Below are 22,320 nucleotides of genomic sequence, written 5' to 3'. Positions count from 1 at the left end.
TTACATTCCTTCCAACAGTGCAAGAGTCCACACCCTCTCCAGCATTTATTGTTTGCAGAGTTTTTGATGATGGTCACTCTGACCGGTTTGAAGTGATATCTCATTGTAGTTTTGATTTGCACTTCTCTAATAATGAGTGATGTTGAGCATCTTTTCATGTGTTTGTTAGCCATCTGTATGTCTTCTTTGGAGAAATGTCTATTTAGGTCGTTAACCCACTTTTTGATTGGGTTGTTTGTTTTTCTACTGTTGAGTTGTATGAGTTCCTTATATATTTTGGAAATTAATCCTTTGTCAGTTGTTTCACTTGCTATAATTTTCTCCCATTCTGAGGGTTGTCTTTTTCCCTTGCTTATAGTTTTCTTTGCTGTGCAAAAGCTTTTGGTTTATCCAGTTCCCACTTGTTTACTTTTGTTTTTATTCTGTTACTCTAGGAGGTGAGTCATAGAGCATCTTGATTTGATTTATATCATCAAGTGTTCTGCCTATGTTTTCCTGTAAGAGTTTTATAGTTTCTGGTCTTACATTTAAGTCTTTAATCCATTTTGAGTTTATCTTTGTGTATGGTGTTAGGAAGTGTTTTAATTTCATTCTTTTACATGTATCTGCCCAGTTTTCCCAGCACCATTCATTGAAGAGGCTTTCTTTGCCCAATTGTATATTCTTGCCCCCTTGTCAAAAATAAGGTACCCATATGTGCATGGGTTTATTTCTGGGCTTTCTGTCTTGTTCCATTGGTCTATATTTCCGTTTTTTTGTGTGTCAGTACCATGCTGTCTTGATGACTATAGCTTTATAGTATAATCTGAAGTCAGGAAGATTTATTCCTCCAGCTCCATTCTTCTTTCTCAAGACTGCTTTGGCTATTTGGGGTCTTTTGTGTTCCCATATGAATTGTGAAAATTTTTGTTCTAGGTCTGTGAAAAATACCATTGGTAATTTGATAGGGATCACATTGAATCTTGAACATGGAGTAGCTCCTCTTGGCCCTCCTGCACTGCGCAGCCACCGCTCCTTGGACGTTCAAGGTCAGGAGGGGCAGCGGTGAGGATATATCCCTCGTCCAAGGTAAAGAGCAACAGCTGCACTTTTCTGGAACAGCTGTGAAGAGATAGCCCACGTCCAAGGTAAGAGAAACCCAAGTAAGACGATAGGTGTTGCGAGAGGGCATCAGAGGGCAGACAAACTGAAACCATAATCACAGAAAACTAGTCAATCTAATCACACAGACCACAGCCTTGTCTAACTCAATGAAACTCAGTCATGCCCTGTGGGGCCACCCAAGACGGGTGGGTCATGGTGGAGAGGTCTGACAGAATGTGGTCCACTGGAGAAGGGAATGGCAAACCACTTCAGTATTCTTGCCTTGAGAACCCCATGAACAGTATGAAAAGGCAAAATGATAGGATACTGAAAGAGGAACTCCCCAGGTTGGTAGGTGCCCAATATGCTACCTGGAGATCAGTGTAGAAATAACTCCAGAAAGAATGAAGGGATAGAGCCAAAGCAAAAACAATACCCAGTTGTGGATGTGACTGGTGATAGAAGCAAGGTCCAATGCTATAAAGAGCAATATTGCATAGGAACCTGGAATGTTAGGTCTTAATCAAGGCAAATTGGAAGTGGTCAAACAGGAGATGGCAAGAATGAACGTCAACATTCTAGGAATCAGTGAACTAAAATGAACTGGAATGGTGAATTTAACTCAGATGACCATTATATCTACTACTGTGGGCAGGAATCCCTTAGAAGAAATGGAGTAGCCATCATGGTCAACAAGAGTCCAAAATACAGTACTTGGATGCAATCTCAAAAACCAACAGAATGATCTCTGTTCATTTCCAAGGCAAACCATGCAATATCACAGTAATCCAAGTCTATGCCATAACCAGTAATGCTGAAGAAGCTGAGGTTGAAAGGTTCTATGAAGACCTACAAGAACTTTTAGAACTAACACCCAAAAACGATGTCCTTTTCATTATAGGGGACTGGAATGCAAAAGTAAGAAGTCAAGAAACACCTGGAGTAACAGGCAAATTGGCCTTGGAATACGGAATGAAGCAGGACAAAGGCTAATAGAGTTTTGCCAAGAAAATGCACTGGTCATAACAAACACCTTCTTCCAACAACACAAGAGGAGACTCTACACATGGACATCACCAGATGGTCAACATCGAAATCAGATTGATTATATTCTTTGCAGCCAAAGATGGAGAAGCTCTATACAGTCAGCAAAAACAAGACTGGGAGCTGACTGTGGCTCAGATCATGAACTCTTTATTGCCAAATTCAGACTGAAATTGAAGAAAGTAGGGAAACCACTAGACCATTCAGGTATGACCTAAATAAAATCCTTTATGATTATACAGTGGAAGTGAGAAATAGATTTAAGGGACTAGATCTGATAGATAGAGTGCCTGGTGAACTGTGGATGGAGGTTCGTGACATTGTACATGAGACAGGGATCAAGATCATCCTCATGGAAAAGAAAGGCAAAAAAAGCAAATTGGCTCTCTGAGGAGGCCTTACAAATAGCTGTGAAAAGAAGAGAAGCAAAAAGCAAAGGAGAAAAGGAAAGATATAAGCATCTGAATGCAGAGTTCCAAAGAATAGCAAGAAGAGATAAGAAAGCTTTCCTCAGCAATCAATGCAAAGAAATAGAGGAAAACAACAGAATAGGAAAGACTAGAGATCTCTTCAAGAAAATTAGAGATTCCAAGGGAATTTTTCATGAAAATATGGGCTCGATAAAAGACAGAAATGGTATGGACCTAACAGAAGCAGAAGATATTAAGAAGAGGTGGCAAGAATACACAGAAGATCTATACAAAAAAAGATCTTCATGACCCAGAAAATCACGATGATGTGATCACTCACCTAGAGCCAGATATCCTGGAATGTGAAGTCAAGTGGGCCTTACAAAGCATCACTAAAAACAAAGCTAATGGAGGTGATGGAATTCAAGTGGAGCTATTTCAAATCCTGAAAGATGATGCTGTGAAAGTGGTGCACTCAATATGCCAGTAAATTTGGAAAACTCAGCAGTGGCCACAGGACTGGAAAAGGTCAGTTTTCATTCCAATCCCAAAGAAAGGCAATGCCAAAAAATGCTCAAACTACCGCGCAATCTCACACGCTGGTAAAGTAATGCTCAAAATTCTCCAAGCCAGCTACAGCAATATGTGAACTCTGACCTTCCAGAAATTCAAGCTGGTTTTAGAAAAGGCAGAGGAACCAGAGATCAAATTGTCAACATCCTCTGGATCATGGGGAAAGCAAGAGCATTCCAGAAAAACATCCATTTCTGCTTTATTGACTATGCCAAAGCCTTTGACTGTGTGGATCACAATAAACTGCAGTCCATGTATGTGCTTGCTAGGAGTCAGACACGACTGAGTGACTTTACTTTCACTTTCCACTTTCATGCATTGGAGAAGGAAATGGCAACCCACTCCAGTGTTCTTGCCTGGAGAATCCCAGGGACGGGGGAGCCCGATGGGCTGCCGTCTATGGGGTCGCACAGAGTCGGACATGACTGAAGCGACTTAGCGCAGCAGCAGACAGCATATTAAAAAGCAGAGACGTTACTTTGCTAATTTTCCAGTGGTCATGTATGGATGTGAGAGTTGGACTGTGAAGTAAGCTGAGTGCCAAAGAATTGATGCTTTTAAACTGTTGTGTTGGAGAAGACTTTGAGAGTCCCTTGGACTGCAAGGAGATCCAACTAGTCCATTCTGAAGGAGATCAGCCCTGGGATTTCTTTGGAAGGAATGATGCTAAAGCTGAAACTCCAGTATTTTGGCCACCTCATGTGTAGAGCTGACTCATTGGAAAAGACTCTGATGCTGGGAGGGATTGTGGGCAGGAGGGGAAGGGGACGACGGAGGATGAGATGGCTGGATGGCATCACTGAGTCGATGGACGTGAGTTTGAGTGAACTCCGGGAGTTGGTGATGGTCAGGGAGGCCTGGCGTGCTGCAATTCATGGGGTCTCAAAGAGTCGGACATGATTGAGCATATAAACTGAATTGAATTGATGTTGAATCTATTGATAGGATTTGATAGTATAGTCATTTTCACAATATTTATTCCTCCTACCTATCCAGGAACATGGAATATCTCTCCCTCTGTTTATGCCATCTTTGATTTCTTTCATCACTGTCATAATTTTCTGTGTACAGTACTTTTGTCTCCTTAGGTAAGTTTATTCCTAGATATTTAATTATTTTTGTTGTAAAGGTGAATGGGATTGATTCTTTAATTTCTCTTTCTGATTTTTCATTATTAGTATATAAAAATGCAAGTGATTTTTGTGTATTTATTTTGTATCCGGAAACTTTGCTAAATTCACTGATTAGCTCTAGTAATCTTCTGATACTATCCTTAGGGTTTTCTATGTACAGTATCATGTCATCTGCAAACAGTGATGTACTTCTCCTTTTCTGATCTGGATTCTTTTTATGTCTTTTTCTTTGATTACTGTAGCTAGGACTTCCAGACCTATATTGAATAATAGTGGTGAAAGTGAACACCCTTGTCTTGTTCCTGATCCTAGGGGGAATACTTTGAATTTTTCACCATTGAGAATAATGTTTACTGTAGGCTTATCATATATGACTTTTACTATGTTGAGGTGGTTTACCTCTATGCCCATTTTTTGAAGAGTTTTAATGATAAATGGGTACTGGATTTGTCAAAGGCTTTTTCTGGATTTATTGAAATTATTATATGGCTTTAATCTTTCAGTTTGTTAATATGGTGTATCACATTGACTGATTTGTGTACACTGAAGAATCTTTGCATCCCTGGAATAAACCCAACTTGATTATGGTGTATGAACTTTTTGATGTGTTGCTGAATTCTGTTTGCTAAAATTTTGTTGAGGATTTTTGCATCTGTGTTCATCAGTGATATTGGCCTGCAGTTTTCTTTTTTGTGATGTCTTTCCTGATGTTCAAGCTGGTTTTAGAAAAGGCAGAGGAACCAAAGATCAAATTGCCAACATCCGCTGGATCATGGAAAAAGCAAGAGAGTTCCAGAAAAACATCTATTTCTGCTTTATTGACTACGCCAAAGCCTTTGACTGTGTGAATCACAATAAACTGTGGGAAATATTCTCACAATTCTCACAATAAACTGTGAGAATACCAGACCACCTGATCTGCCTCTTGAGAAATTTGTATGCAGGTCAGGAAGCAACAGTTAGAACTGGACATGGTACAACAGATTGGTTCCAAATAGGAAAAGGAGTACGTCAAGGCTGTATATTGTCACCCTGCTTATTTAGCTTATATGCAGACCACATCATGAGAAACGCTGGACTGGAAAAAACACAAGCTGGAATCAAGATTGCCGGGAGAAATACCAATAACCTCAGATATGCAGATGACACCACCCTTATGGCAGAAAGTGAAGAGGAACTAAAAAGCCTCTTGATGAAAGTGAGAGTGGAGAGTAAAAAAGTTGGCTTAAAGCTCAACATTCAGAAAACGAAGATCATGGCATCTGGTCCCATCACTTCATGGGAAATAGATGGGGAAACAGTGAAAACAATGTTAGAATTTATTTTTTTGGTCTCCAAAATCACTGCAGATGGTGACTGCAGCCATGAAATTAAAAGACGCTTACTCCTTGGAAGGAAAGTTATGACCAACCTAGATAGCATATTCAAAAGCAGAGACATTACTTTGCCAACAAAGGTCTGTCTAGTCAAAGCTATGGTTTTTCCAGTGGTCATGTATGAATGTGAGAGTTGGACTGTGAAGAAGGCTGAGCGCCAAAGAATTGATGCTTTTGAACTGTGGTGTTGGAGAATACCCTTCAGAGTCCCTTGGACTGCAAGGAGATCCAACCAGTCCATTCTGAAGGAGATCAGCCCTGGGATTACTTTGGAAGGAATGATGCTAAAGCTGAAACTCCAGTACTATGGCCACCTCATGCAAAGAGTTGACTCATTGGAAAAGACTCTGATGCTGGGAGGGATTGGGGGCAGGAGGAGAAGGGGACGACGGAGGATGAGATGGCTGGATGGCATCACTGACTCGATGGACGTGAGTCTGAGTGAACTCTGGGAGTTGGTGATGGACAGGGAGGCCGGGCATGCTGCGATTCATGGGGTCACAAAGAATCAGACACAACTGAGCGACTGAATTGAACTGAACTGACTGTCTGATTTTGTTCTCAGGGTGATGGTGGCTTTGTAGAATGAGTTTGGAAGTGTTCCTTCCTCTGCACCTTTTCGAAGGAGTTTCAGAAGTCTAAATGTTTGATAGAATTCCCCTGTGAAGCCATCTGGCACTAGGCTTTTGTATTTTGTGAGATTTTTTATCACAGCTTCAATTCCAGTGTTTGTGATTGGGTTGTTTGTAATTTCTATTTCTTCTTGGTTCAGTCTTGGGAGATTGAACTTTTCTAAGAATCTGTCCATTCCTCCAGGTTATCCATTTTATTGCTATAAAGTTGTTCATAATAGTCTCCTAATCTTTGTATTTCTGCATTGTCTGTTGTAACCTCTCCTTTTTCATTTCTAATTTTTTTGATTTGATTCTTCTCTCTTTTTCTTGATGAGTCTGGCTAATGGACTGTCAATTTTATCTTCTCAAAGAACCAGTTTTTAGTTTATTAATCTTTACTATTGCTTATTCCATTTCTTTTTCATTTATTTTTGCTAGTATCTTTATGGTTTCTTTCCTTCTATGAATTTGGGGGGGGGTTGTTCTTCTTTTTTCAGTTGTTTTAGGTGTAATGATAGGTTCTCTATTTGATGGTTTTCTTATTTCTTAAGGTAGGATTGTATTACTATAAACTTCCCTCTTAGAACTGTTTTTGTTGCATGCCATAGGTTTTGAGTTGTTGTGTTTTCATTGTCATTTGTTTCTAGAAATTTTTTTATTTCCCTTTTGATTTCTTCAGTAAGCTGTTGGTTATTTAGAAACGTGTTGTTTAATCTCCAGGTGTTTGTGTTTCTTACAGTTTTTTCTTGTAATTGATATCTAGTCTCAAAGCACTGTGGTCATAGAAGATGCTTGATATGATTTCAGCTCTTAAATTTACTGAGATTTGATTTGTGACCCTAGATTTATTTGGTCTATCATGGAGAAGGTTCCATGTGCATTTGAAAAGAAGGTGTATTCCTCTTCATTTGGGTGGAATGTTCTGAAGATATCAATGAGATTCATGTCATCTAATGTATCATTTAAGACTTGTGTTTCCTTATTAATTTTCTGTTTTGATGATCTGTCCATTGGTGTGTGTGGGTTGTTGAAGTCTCCTACTATTATTGTTATACTGTCAATTTCTCCTTCTATGTCTGTTAGTGTTTGTCTTATGTACTGAGATCTCCTATGTTGGGTACATAGATGTTTACAATTGTTATGTCTTCCTCTTGGATTGATCCCTTGGTCATTATGTAGTGTCCTTCCTTATCTCTTGTAATCTAGTTTATTTTAAGGTCTATTTTGTCTCATATGAGGATTACTACTCCTTTTGAGCTTTCTTTTGCTCCCCATTTTCATGGAATATATTTTTTTATCCTCTCACTTTCAGTCTCTATGTGTCTTTAGGTCTGAAGCAGGTTTCTTGTAGATAGCATATATATGGGTCTTGTTTTTGTATCCATTCAGCCAGTCTGTGTGTTTTGGTTGGAGCATTTAATCCATTTACATTTAAAGTAATTGTTGATATATATGTTCCTATTGCCATTTTCTAATTGTTTGGGGTTGATTTTGTAGATCCTTTTTCTTCTCTTGTATTTTTTGACTATATAAGTTCCTTTAATATTTGTTGTAAAGCTTGTTTGGTGGTACTGAATTCTCTTAACTTTTGCTTGTCTGAAAAGCTTTTTATTTCTCCATTAATTTTGAATGAGATCCTTGCTGGGTACAAAAATCTTGGTTGTGGATTTTTCCCTTTCAGTATGTAAAATATATTCTGACATTCCCTTCTGGTCTGCAGAGTTTCTGCTGAAAGATCAGCTGTTAAGTGTATGGGGTTTCCGTTGTATGTTACTTGCTTCTCCCTTGCTGCTTTTAATATTGTTTCTTTGTGTTTATTCTTTGTTAGTTTGATTAGTATGTGCCTTGGCATGTTTCTCCTTTGGTTTATCCTGTGTGGGAGTCTTTGTGCCTCTTGGACTTGATTGAGTATTTCCTTTTTCATGTTGGGGAAATTTTCAACTATAATCTCTTCAAAAATTTTCTCATACCCTTTCTTTTTCTCTTCTTCTTCTGGGACCCCTTATTTCGAATGTTGGTGCATTTGATATTGTTCCAGAGGTCTATGAGACTATTGTCAGTTGTTTTCATTCTTTTCACTTTATTCTGCTCTTCAGAAGTTATTTCCACCATTTTATCTTCCAGCTCACTGATTCATTCTTCTGCTTCAGATATTCTGCTACTGATTCCTTCCAGATTATTTTTAATTTCAGTAATTGTGTTGTTTGTCTCTGTATGTTTATTCTTTAATTCTTCTAGGTCTTTTCTAGTTGATTTTTGCATTTCATTTTCAAGGTTTTTGATCATCTTTACTATCATTATTCTGAATTCTTTTTCAGGTAGTTTGCCCATTTCCTCTTCGTTTATTTGGACTTCTGTGTTTCTAGTTTGTTCCTTCATTTGTATAGTATTTCTCTGCCTTTTCATTATTTTTATTTTTTGAACTTATTTTGTTTGAGGTCTCCTTTTCCCAGGCTTCAAGGTTGAATTCTTTCTTCCTTTTTGTTTCTCCCCTCCTAAGGTTGGTCTAGTGGTTTGTGTAAGCTTTGTATAGGGTGAGATCTATGCTGACTTTTTGTTTGTTTGTTTTTCCTCTGATGGGCAAGGCTGCTTGAGGTGGTAATCCTGTCTGCTGTATATTGGGTTTGTATTTTTGTTTTGTTATTTAAATGAAGCATCCTACACAGAGTGCTACTGGTGGTTAGGTGATGCTGGGTCTTCTATTCAAGCGGTTTCCTTTGTGTGAGTTCTCACTATTTAATACTCCCCCCACCTGACCTGCCTCTTGAGAAATCTGTATGCAGGTCAGGAAGCAACAGTTAGAACTGGACATGGAACAACAGACTGGTTCCAAATAGGAAAAGGAGTCCGTCAAGGCTGTGTATTGTCACTCTGCTTATATAACTTATGTGCAGAGTACATCATGAGAAACGCTGGACTGGAAGAAACACAAGCTGGAATCAAGATTGCCAGGAGAAATACCAATACCCTCAAATATGCAAATGACACCACCCTTATGGCAGAAAGTGAAGAGGAACTAAAAAGCCTCTTGATGAAAGTGGAGAGTAAAAAAGTTGGCTTAAAGCTCAACATTCAGAAAATGAAGATCATGGCATCTGGTCCCATCACTTCATGGGAAATAGATGGGGAAACAGTGGAAACAGTGTCAGACTTTATTTTTCTGGGCTCCAAAATCACTGCAGATGGTGACTGCAGCCATGAAATTAAAAGACGCTTACTCCTTGGAAGGAAAGTTATGTCCAACCTAGATAGCATTTTGAAAAGCAGAGACATTACTTTGCCAACAAAGGTCCATCTAGTCAAGGCTATGGTTTTTCCAGTGGTCATGTATGGATGTGAGAGTTGGACTGTGAAGAAGGCTGAGCACCAAAGAGTTGATGCTTTTGAACTGTGGTGTTGGAGAAGACTCTTGAGAGTCCCTTGGACTGCAAGGAGATCCAACCAGTCCATTCTGAAGGAGATCAGCCCTGGGATTACTTTGGAAGGAATGATGCTAAAGCTGAAACTCCAGTACTTTGGCCACCTCATGCAAAGAGTTGACTCATTGGAAAAGACTCTGATGCTGGGAGGGATTGGGGGCAGGAGGAGAAGGGGATGACAGAGGATGAGATGGCTGGATGGCATCACTGACTCGATGGACGTGAGTCTGAGTGAACTCCGGCAGTTGATGATGGACAGCGAAGCCTGGTGTGCTGCAATTCATGGGGTTGCAAAGAGTCGGACATGATTGACCAACTGAACTGAACTGAACTGAGTGTTAGTTCTCTGGTATTCTACAGTCTTGGTGTCAGTGCTCCAACTCCAAAGGCTCAGGGCTTGATCTCTGGTCAGGAACGAAGATTCCACAAGTGTTTTGTTATGGCATTAAATGAGATTAAAACAAATATCCAAAAATGGAAACCAAAGATGAACCCCAGACAAGTGGCAGTTACAAAATCAGGCAAATAATAATTAAAATAATGGAATATGCACATATACATATACACCCATAAGCAAAGTGAAAACAGTCCAAGAGAAATAAAGTAATAAAGATTGACCCAGTGAACAAAGAAAATCAAAAATTATATTTACCAGTTAAGAACAAAATACCTAAATCACAAACTGGAAAACAAAACTAAACCAAGGTTCCAAGTGGGGAATAAAGCAGTGAAAACAAAACTAACAAATAAGTTGAGAGGAAAGGGAAGAAAGAAAGAATAGGTAAGAAAAGTTAAACAGAGGTCGATGAAGAAGATTTATGCACATTAAAGATTAACTGCAAGGGGAAAAGAACAGTTGGCAAGGCAAACAGAGGCATAAAGGTAGAAAAAAAATAATAGGTTTAAAAAAATTAAAAGCATAAAAATGAGGGGAAAAAATGGAAGAAGAAAGAAAAAAAAAGGAAAAATCCACAAAACTGCAAAAGTCCAGTGTAGAGTCAGAGGTTTATAACAACAATCAAAAGTGTGACTGTATATACAAATATACATAAATACCCATAAGCAAAATCAAAACAGTCCAACAAAAACAAAGTACAATAGATTAACCCTACGAACAAAGAAACCAAAAATTAGATCTACCAGAACAAAACTAACTAAAACACAAACTGGAAAATGAAACTAAAGCAAGGTGCCAATTGGGGAATAAAGCATTGAAAATAAAACCAACAAAATGTTGAGAAAAAAGGAAAGAAAGAACAGATACACAAAGTTAAATAGAGGTAAATGAAGATTTATACGCCTTAAAGATTAACTGTAAGAGGAAAATAACAGTAGGAAAGGCAAATAAAGGTATAAATGTAGAAAAAACATAATAGGTTTAAAAAATAAAAAATTAAAATTTTTAAAAAGAAGAAAAAAAAATGGAAGAAGAATAAAGAAAAAAAAGGAAGACTCCATAGAACCACAAAAGCCCAATGTAGGGGAAGAGGTTTATAACGACAATTAAAAATGTGAATGAGGGAAAAAAAAAACCTCAAAAGCTTAATTATATTTCATAGTGTCAATAAAATTGACAACTACAACATGAGGGAAAAAGAGGGGGGAAAAAGGAAAAAAAAATCCAAAAGAATCTACAAAACAAGTCAAAAAATAAGAATAATAAATGTTTTTCTTGAGTCACTGCTGTCAGAGTCCTTTCCCTCACTGGGAGTCACAGTCCACCTCACCTCCCCAGGATGCACAACGCTGTCCTGATCTCTGGACCTGCTGTGGGGGCAGCTCAGATTCTTATCTGGTCCTACTCCTGTGTATTCTTGCCTCCAATGTCCACAGCTATCAGAACTAGTGCGTTTTCTTTTGTGGGAGCTCTCAATGACCTTTTATATATTCCATAGACACAGAGTCTGCCTAGTTGATTGTGTGGATTTAATCTGCAGCTTGTACAGTTGGTGGAAAGGTTTTGGGTCTCCTTTCTTAGCCACACTGCCCCTGGGTTTCAATTATGGTTTTATTTCCACCTCTCCATGTGGGTTGTCCACTGGGGTTTGCTCCCAAGGCTGCCCTGAAGGACTTGGGTTTGTCCATGTGAAGGTCAGGTGTGGAGGTGGTGCAGCTGCTTGGATCGCAGAGGTTCTGGCAACACGAGGTACTCAGGCGGGTTGGCGGCTATGGTAGCAGGAAGTATAGTGTTCTAGAAGGGTATGGCAACCAATATTGGCCAATACATTCCAGTATTCCTGCCTGGAGAACCCCCCTCCCTGATAGAGAAGCCTGGCAGGCCACAGTTTACAGGGCACAAAGAGTTGGACACGACCAAAGAGACCCTGTGTGCATATATGCAAAAATTTTTTTGCCTGCGGGAGCTCTGCCCCAGTGAGAATTGAGCACGAAGGTGGTGCAGCTGCTTGGCTTGGCTATGCAGGGACACAGACTGCCTCTGCCCTAGGAGTTATGGCCCTATCAGAGTCTTTTTTCAAGCTGGCAATCAGAAGGCCTCTTTAGCCAGTCTTTCTCTGAAGCTTCACCCATTCAGGCACTTAGAGGGCCCCCTTGCCTGGGGTCCTTCTCTGTTGTTCGGGCACATCAGGCACATAGAGGGGCTCCCCTGACTGGGGTTCAACTCTGTAGATTGGCACATCAGGCACTTAAACGGGCACCCTGGGTGGGATCCTGCTCTGTAGTTCAGTGTGTCAGGCATTTGACAGGCCAGCCTCTCTATTGTTCAGCTGCCAATGCTGGCTTGTGGGGAGAGAGGCTATCGTGATGGCTCCACCCTCTACAGGTGACTCAGCAGCATTGTCTAGTTTCCATGGCTGCCCAGCTTTCCTCCACAGGCATTTCCCACAACAGTTTCCTCCCCCAAATCCCCATAATCCATCTCTCTGCAGTCAACAGCAGCCTTCACCCTGGGATTGCTCCACAACCCCTAAACTCTAGCTCCCAACAGTGCTCACCCTGGATTGTTCCACAACCCCAAAACCCCAGCTTCCAGCAGCCTTCACCCTAGGATTGCTCCACAACCCCTAAACCCCAGCTTCCAGCAGCCCTTACCCTGGGATTGCTCCACAACCCCTAAACTCAAGCTCCCAGCTACTGCAACTTCCAAGGGACCTGCATCCCTGTCCCGGGTATGTGTGGCTGCGGCAAGGACTGTCTGATTCTCAATCCATTTAGGCTGCCACAGATCAGCTGTTTCACTCTCAACCTTAAATGTTTCTCCTCTGACTCAGACAATTGCCCCGATGTGGGGATTGAGCCCCTACTTCAGTTCCCCCACCCACTGAGGGCAGGTCTAGTCCTACTAACCCTCTTGTTTTTCCTCCTAGTTCCTTCATCCTACCGAGTTTTGCGTAGTTCTATATATTCTTTTCTTCTGGTCAGGTACTCCTGTCCGCTCTCAGCTGGTGTTCTGCATGCACTTCTGTGCCTGAAAGCTTATTCCTAATGTATCCATGGAAAGAGATGTACTCCACGTCCACTTACTCCTCCACCATCTTGTTCTCTCCCTAATTTTTAAACTGTCTTATAGAAAAAAAAAAAAAAAAGATTCCCTGGTAGCTCAGACGGTAAAGTGTCTGCCTGCAATATGGGAGACCCAGGTTCAGTCCCTGGGTCAGGAAGATCCCCTGGAGAAGGAAGTAGCAACCCACTCCAGTATTCATGCCTGGAAAATCCCATGGACAGAGGAGCCTGTGGGGCTATGGTCCCTACTTCACTTTTATAGTCAGAATATTGCTACTTTGTATTTCCTCCATTGACAATTGCCCTTGTCTCAGGGCATCAGTTAGGGTAGTTTGGATTTCAAGTTACAGAATACTCCCAATCAAAATGCCTCAAAGAATAAAGAAATTTGTTGATACTTTCCTATCAGTCCAGAGGTTAAGACTCCACTTTTTCTATGCAGAGAGCATGCATTCAATCTCTGGTCAGGGAGTAAAGATCCCACATGCCACATGGTGCAGCCAAAAAATTAAAAATTCTAATTTTTTTTTTTAATTTGTTACTTCATCCTTGAAATCTAGAAATCAGGTTCTATGTTCTGTGAAAGCAAAATGGTTGTCAGTAGCATTCTTCACCACATTCTTCCAAACAGTGGAAGAATGTGAGAAAAACCCCATTCTTTTAACTTGACTGAACCATTTCAAATCACATGCTGACTGTCTTGGTAGTATCTGAGGTGGCCATCAGATATTTTCTAACCTTACTGGAACAACAGGTGCAAACCTGGAGAGGTCAAAGTAAACTCAGACATATGTCCACTCTAGTAATATTTCCCAAATTAATGTCCTATTCTGACTTTAATTTTACCAAAAGTGAGTTTATTTTGCCATTCTTTAATGAAAACCTCCTGGTTTTCCTCTTTTCTGGCTTCTCCTTTAAAGCTTTCTTTGTCTATCTCTTAAATATTAACTTTTTAAAGATTGTGCTTTGAGCCTTTCTTATGTGGCATCTTCTCTCTCTGGATAATCTAATTTACTCTAATTGCATCATTTATCATGTATATGCTAGCAACACCAAATCTTTATCTCACCCTACACAACACCCATGAACTACAAATACACACTGGTGTATGCAAAACGTGTTGGACATTGATGCTCCACAGACACACCCAAACACTTAGTATTTGAGTACTCATCATGTACCAGGTACTATTCTAAAACATTCACATATTTTATCTTATTTAATTTTTCTAGTAACTGAATGAATATATATATATATATATACACCCATATGGAGACTGGAAAGTTGAAAATTTGCAGAGTGGGCCAATAGTTAGAGACTCAAAGAATAGCTGGAGGTGCAGTTCAAATCCAAAGGCGGTCTGCTGCAGAATTTCCTGTTGTTCTGGGAAAGTTGGCATTTGTTTCATTGAAGCCTTCAACTGGTTGGATGAGGCTGAACAACACTATGTAATACAATCTGCTTTACTCAAAGTCCACCAATTTAAATGTTAATCTCATACAAAATATTGTCACAGAAAAATCCAGAGTAATGCTTGATCAAGTACCTGGGCATTGTGGCTCAGTTAAGTTGACACATAAAATGAACCATCACAATTAACTAACAACATTCTAAAGATGAAGAAATCAAGGTATAGGAAAGTAATTTGCCCAAGGTCACACAGCTAATAAACAGTGGAGCCAGGATACAAACCCAGACAGTCTGGTTCCAGAGCCCATTCTGTTAATTACCATATTATTTCAAATATATTATCTCCAACATTGAACTTATGTTATTGGATCCCCTCAAAACTTGGCCCTCCTTGTGTGCATTATGCCACTGGAAAGAATGATTCTACTCAGTCACCTATCTAGAGGTTACTGTTAACCATTCTCTCTTATCTAATCAATTCTTATTGTTTCCACCACCTAAATATATCCCTACTCCAAATTTCTTAAGCTAGTGCCTTAATTTGAGCCTCTATCCTTTCTTACCATGATGTCTTCTATAAGTGATGTTGTAAATAGAAGTACTTGATGATCTCCCCAAATGTATGCAAAATCTTGCATACATTATTTCCTCCAGCTTAGAACACATTCTTACCTCCCTGCCCTTATACATCCACGTGTACATCCAAACGCAAACGTGCACACACACACACACACACACATTTCAGTTAGACCTTAGGTAAGAGATTGTTTTATTCTCTCAGAATCATCCATTGACCTACTAAGACCTGTTGAATTAGTCCCTTTGGGACTTTCAGAGCTTTGTATTTCACTGCATATTACTTGTGGTCAAATTAACTATTTGTATCCTCCACTAAGTAATACTCCTTGAAATTTTTCACATTTGGTCCAGTACCTATTGTCTGAATATGCCTCTATTCTTCTCACATATTCACTACATATCTCTTGAATTTGTAATATCCAACTCAGGTCTGCCATATTAACATACGGCAGCCCACCAGGCTTCCCTTCCCTGGGATTCTCCAGGCAAGAACACTGGAGTGGGTTGCCATTTCCTTCTCCAACAGGCCTAGGTAGATCAACATATAACATCATGAAAAATGTAAGGAAAATGTGCATTGCTTCTGAATGTTTCAAATTACACTCATATCTTTTTATGACTAGGTAATGTGCAAAGAGGTTTCCCTTGTTTCTCAGCTGGTAAAGAATCTGCAATGCAGGAGACACTGGTTCAAGTTCTGGGTCACGAAGATCGCCTGGAGAAGAGATAGGCTACCCACAATAGTATTCTTTGGCCTCCCTGGTGGCTCATATGGCAAAGAATCCACCTGCAATGTGGGAGACTTGGGTTCTATCCCTGGGTTGGGAAGATCCCCTGGAGAAGGAAATGGCAACCCACTCCAGTATTCTTGCCTGGAGCATCCCCATGGACAGAGGAGCCTGGTGAGCTATAGTCCATGAGGTTACAAAGAGTCAGACATGACTGAGCAGCACAATGTACAGCACAGCACAATGTGCAGAGAGTCAATACTTTGCCACATGGAACTCCTGAATCAGACTCAGTGAGGAAGGTATTGAATTTCATCTAGATTAATGAGCAAAATATGCTCAAGAGGAACACAATTCAGATTGCCGATATTATCCATGAAAACCTAACTGAGCAGGTTATATGAGAAATGGAAATGGGAGCCCCCAGATGGGAACAAGAGTTTCAGGTGTTCTGATGAGGTTGGAGTAGTAAAAGGAGAAACAGGACCAGAGTCATGACCAGAGGAAAGGAATGGAAGAAATGGACGATGGAAGACTTCCAAGAATTTGCCCTGTGGGCAGTTACTGTTTTTATCATTAGAGAATCGAAGTTTAGGCAATAGTGAAGGCAGTATCTCAGGACTTGAAAATATATATCATCAGTTTATAAGCATAAGGCAGCCTACTGCTCATGTATGGCTGCATCATGATGGCCCTGGCCAGAGATTTAGGGCTAAACAACACTGGTCCCAACTGACTCATAAAGTTGTGAGCTGAGCCTATCATTGAAAGACAGTCTGAATGGTACTGAAATCCTCCATAGAAATTTGGTTTTCTTTGATGATTTTTCCCAGAGGTTATTGCTGATCAGAAATACATTAGAATTATTTCTCTTTCTGATGTTTTAAAATGGAATTTGCCTATTATCAAAGCTTATCTTTCAAGAGCTATTTGTAGGTGGATAGCTGAGCCTGGGCATGTTACTCAAGATCTCTATGCCTGGTGCCCATGTTTGTAAAATTAGGCAGATAAAAGTACTTACATATCAGAATTAGTGTGAAAATCAAGCAGTTAGTTCATGTGAAGTCTTGGAAGGGTAGAATACAATAAGCTCTGTGTGGTATTAGCTATTATTTTTCAGAATTCAATATACTTTCACATGCTTGAATAATACTTTATATATCATTCTAGCACACTACAATAACACTGATTTACTTGTACATTGTCCCACTGTGTTGGGAGCTCTTTGAGGGCAGGTATTGTGTTCTTTGTTCTCTTGAGTGGATGGTAATGCTGGGTACTTATTACATGTGGAATCCAACATTTATTTCTGCTTTATTGACTATACCAAAGCCTTTGTCTGTGTGGATCACAATGAACTGTGGAAAATTCTGAAAGAGATGGGGATACCAGACCACCTAACCTGCCTCTTGAGAAATCTGTATGCAGGTCAGGAAGCAACAGTTAGAACTGGACATAGAACAACAGACTGGTTCCAAATAGGGAAAGGAGTATGTCAAGGCTGTATATTGTCACCCTGCCTATTTAACTTCTATGCAGAGTACATCATGAGAAATGCTGGACTGGAAGAAACACAAGCTGGAATCAAGATTGCCAGGAGAAATATCAATAGCCTCAGATATATGCAGATGATACCACCCTTATGGCAGAAGGTGAAGAACTAAAGAGCCTCTTGATGCAAGTGAAAGAGGAGAGTGAAAAAGTTGGCTTAAAGCTCAACAGAAAAATAAGATCATGGCATCCGGTCCCATCACTTCATGGCAAATAGATAGAAAAACAGTGGAAACAGTGGCAGACTTTATTTTGGGGGGCTCCAAAATCACTGCAGATTGTGACTGCAGCCATGAAATTAAAAGACGCTTACTCCTTGGAAGGAAAGTTATGGCCAACCTAGACAGCATATTGAGAAGCAGAGACATACTTTGCCAACAAAGGTCCATCTAGTCAAGGCTATGGTATTTCCAGTAGTCGTGTATGGATGTGAGAGTTGGATTATAAGGAAAGCTGAGTGCTAAAGAATTGATGCTTTTGAACTGTGGTGTTGGAGAAGACTCTTGAGAGTCCCTTGGCTGCTAGGAGATCCAACCAGTCCATCCTAAAGGAGATCAGTTCTGAGTGTTCATTGGAAGGACTGATGTTGAAGCTGAAACTCCAATACTTTGGCCACCTGATGAGAAGAACTGACTCATTGGAAAAGACCTGATGCTGGGAAAGATTGAAGGCAGGAGGAGAAGGGGATGACAGAGAATGAGATGGTTGGATAGCATCACTGACTCAATGGACGTGAGTTTGGGTAAACTCCAGGAGTTGGTGATGGACAGGGAGGCCTGGAGTACTGCAGTCCATGGGGTCACAAAGAGTCAGACACAATTGAGGGACTGAACTGAACATGAAATGTACCTTTGTGAATCAATTGTTTCCTGTGAAATATACAATGTTATTTTCTGTGTCTTCCAATGTGTAAAAGGGACACACAATAGTGTTACAACTTCTTAAAAACCTGAAATAAAAGAAGGAATACAAAAATCCTTCTCAAACACCTGGATCCAAACCACCAAGAGCAAAGGGAAGCACTTCAAAATGTGATTCTGAAGTTGCTTTTGCTTTATTTAAAGTCTCAGTGTATTACAATAACTAAACTGCTTCATGACCTCATTGAAATCCTGTAAGGCTTAATTAATGTTTGTAAAGCCCTTTACAATCCTTAGATGAGAGGCACCAGGAAAGTGTAAGGAATCATTATTATTATCACTGATGCCATCTTAAATGACTGCAAACAGTTTGCTTCATTTGGATTTGATGATTAAAGCCCAGCTATGACCATGCAGAAACACAAGAAAATTCACTTTCACAATGTAGCTCAGCTTGTCGTATTTAAAAGGTCATAGACAGACGTAAATAATTTTAATGCTGTATTTTTTAGAGTGGAAATACTTAAAATGATGATTTTTAAAAAGGAATAAAGTTAAAAGCAGGAGAATAGGGCATTGGCTTCAGTTGTACCATATTATAAAGTGTCTTTCCGTGAACTCTGGAGTCAGACAAATCTGGGTTTTTGGAGTCAGGTAGATCTGAGTTGGAAACCTGGCCTTATAACATGACTTCTTTGAAACTTTGGGAAAGTTAATGTTTTTTCCTCCTCCATAATCTGGAAATCCTGTGGGGAGCATGGGCTCTGTCTAGTCAAAATTTTTACCAAGTGCTTAGCATATGTGTTCAATGTCTGTGTTTAATGCATAAGTGATTCTATATATAACTATTCATATGAAACAGTTAAAATACAACATTACCAGCATTTAAAAGATTGATCACCTTCATCTTTTGAATGGCCATCATTTCATCATCCAGAATGACTTATTCTTCAAGCATTTTGGATAACTGGATTTTACCATGTTATTTCCATGAGTAAAATTCTAATTTTGAAGGGCTCTCAATTGTAACACCATACAATGGCTTTACCTAACATGTTCTGTTTATCTACTGTTTAGTTCTGTTTATTTATTATCTATTGCTATTTCTATCTATTACAAGCACCTTAAAATTCAGTGGTGTAACACCTCCATTTTTATAATGCTCATAATTCAAACAGGGAATGTCTTATCCTTGCTCCCTGATGATTGGGAGTCAACACGGCTGCCTCAAGTAGCTACATTTTGTTGGGACAGCTTAATGAGGGCTATATTTTAAGGACCTATTTTATCAGTTGCATTCTTCAATTCTTCTCCACATTGTATCTCCTGGGACAACAACATCTAATATGGCTTTATAATTCAAAAATCAGTCGCTAGGTTGGTATGGCTGAAATAGCTGGGTCTGCCCGGTCATCCCATTTGCTTCATGCATGAAGCGATCTTGAGTTTCCCTAAAGAATGGTGTTTTCAGGATTCCTTACTTGGAATCTAAGCTTTCCAAGAAGCATAGACAGAAACTACACAGGTTATTATGACTTCACCTAAGAAAGCCAGAATATCACTTTCAGCACATTCTATCATTCAAGCAAGTCACTAAAGGAACCCAAATTCATAGGGAAAAATTAGTAGACTCCACCTCTCAATGACAGGAATTGCAAAGGATATATATTCATCTTTTTTCTCCTTCATAAATGAAAAAAAATCTATGCCCTTTTTCTTAGATCTGAAATCACCATAAAGAATTCTGTCCTCTTAGCTTTGCTTCTTTCCAATGGGTAGCTGCCTGACCCACTTCAAAAAGGTTAGGATAGATGGGTTATCAATTTGGTTCCACCAGTTATTAACTGTGTAACTTTGAATATATTTTTTAATTGTTCTCATCTTGTTTCTTCATCTATCTCAGAGAAAAATAATATCTCTTTTATTCTTGTCACTGAGTTGTGGAGAAGATAATAGAAGGATAAAGAAACCCTACATAGCTACTAATGTCATTGTTCATAAAATATATGAAGAAAGCTTTAGTCACTAGGTTTTCTGAGCCTAATTAGAAGAGTTGGTGTGTTAGCTGCCTTGAGTTCCTGCATTTGTTAAGACTGACAGTGATAGGTATCCAGAGACCAAGTCATAATTCTTTCAATCTGGAGGTCAAAGTTTAACTTCAGGGTTGAAGCCTTGGTCATAGGTTTAACTAATCAAGGCTTTTGTGTCTCTCCATTGTGCTGCACCCATCTCAAATGGAAAGATGAACAATGTGATAACTGCCTTTGTAAGTAACAAGTTGGAGAAGGAAATGGCAACCCACTCCAGTATTCTTGCCTAGAGAATTCCATGGACAGAGAAGCCTGGTGGGCTACAGTCCACAGGGTTGCAAAGAGTCATGACTCAGTGACTAAACAATGAAGTGACAAAACCATCCAACCATTTGTGTTTTTTCATTAATATGTATGTGCTTGCTTAGTCTCTCAGTCATGTCAAGCTCTTTGTGACCTCATGGACTGTAGCCTGCCAGGCTCTTCTGCCCATGGGATTCTCCAGGCGGGAATACTGGAGTGGGTACCCATTCCCTTCTTCAGGGGATCTTCCCAACTCAGGGATTGAATCCAGGTCTTCTTCATTGCAGGCAGATTCTTTACCTTCTGAGCCACCAGGGAAGCCCCTTTTATTATTATAAAGTTTTTAAATTATTAAAATGAACTCTTAATTATTTGATCATTATGTGAACAAAAAACCTTTAATGCTGTAATTCTTTATAGCAACAAACGAGAGAAGAGAAAATATATCTGATTGAGCCATTTGGCAAAAAATTAAAGTATAGCTGCTACCATGGCCCCTAAAGTCTATATGGGTTTAAAGTGGTATTGGGTATGGTTTTCATAGCATGGGTCTCCCCTTCATTTTTTGCTTCTGAGCATATTTCTCAAAAGTTGAATATTCTGGTATTATTTCTAGAAAGATATAGGTTCTCAAAGAACAATGTTTAAACACAAACATTTGAACCTAGTAAGGCAGTGTGGTATAGAGCAGCAGCCCCCCACCTTTTTGACACCAGGGATCAGTTTTGTAAAAGAGAATTTTTCCATGCACCTGGATGGTTTCCATTTTGCCCACCGCTTGCCTCCCACTGTGCAGCTCGGTTCCTAACAGGTCAGTGGCTCTGGGGGCTTGACGAACCCTAGTATGGAAAGCATGTCACCAGTCTAGACTCGGTACTTGGTAAAGTGCTTTGAACTTTGTTTTCTTTTGAAGACAATGAGGCCAAACTAGTTGAACTGCAGGGACTTCTACAAGGCATGATTCTGGAATTCCAGTTTTCAAATATGTAGCCATTATAGACTCTGAAACTATGTACTTATAAACTAAGTCCAAATTTAAATTCAAACAGTAAAATTGTCTGGCAAATTTCTACTGTGATAGAACACTATGGGCTCTGATTTGACAGAAACTTTCCAAGTGGTAAGTCTACTTTCAATTATGATCTGAAATAAGTTAAAAAAAAAAACAAAACTGAATTTCAACAAGCCCCCAAGCCTCCAACATGTAGATTCTACCAAACTCTCCTTATTTCACATCTCTTTTAATGCAGCAAAACTATTCCCAGACTCCTTGCCATTAAATCCCACATCCATTCATTCATGAAAATGAATCCAAGTTCATTTTCACTATCTTTTGGCAGCATTTGACCCTGGTCACAGGATTCTCCTTATGAAACCTTCCTTTAGATTTATTTTTGAGACACAACCCTCCTGATTTTCATCCTACTGCTACGGCTAATTCTTCATAGTCTTCTTCATGGCAATTCCTTCAATTGCCCAATCTTGAAATACATGTGTAATATAAGCCTCTTCTTTATACATGCTTCTGGAATGATCTCACTCATAATTCTTAAGTCTTCAATTATCATCAATATGACATGCATAACTCATAAATACTTATTAAACTTATATGTTCCAGTTACAAATCTATAGCTTGCAGATTAGGTGCACATTGGATTAGATGTCTGTTTCTCTTACACAGGTGATGGTCTAAAGTCTCTGAAGCAGAAATTTCATCTCACTCATCTTTTTACCCCCTGTGCCAC

At 39.5% G+C, this 22,320-nt stretch overlaps 1 long non-coding RNA gene across 11 annotated transcripts in view; it reads left to right on the top strand.

The window, feature by feature from the left end:
• LOC147370894 (uncharacterized) overlaps window positions 1–22,320 on the top strand; it is a 124,842-nt gene that overhangs the window by 28,960 nt on the left and 73,562 nt on the right. Inside the window, exons 3-4 of one of the 11 annotated variants that reach the window (XR_015165536.1) lie at window positions 916–1,127; window positions 4,107–4,198. The exons of 7 other annotated variants lie outside the window; for them this stretch is intronic. This is a non-coding gene — a long non-coding RNA (uncharacterized LOC147370894). Of the gene's footprint in view, window positions 1–915; window positions 1,128–1,984; window positions 2,573–4,106; window positions 4,199–17,370; window positions 18,788–22,320 lie in introns of those variants that run through there. 3 more of the 11 variants (XR_015165534.1, XR_015165535.1, XR_015165544.1) reach the window with 3 other exon arrangements.

This window comes from Bos grunniens, chromosome 6, assembly GCF_055505025.1.
Source record: "Bos grunniens cultivar Pamir isolate PY7600 chromosome 6, Bosgru_T2T1.0, whole genome shotgun sequence".
Classification (NCBI taxonomy): Eukaryota; Metazoa; Chordata; class Mammalia; order Artiodactyla; family Bovidae; genus Bos; species Bos grunniens.
Note: the sequence above shows the minus strand (reverse complement) of the source record. Positions and strands in the feature narration are given on the sequence as shown.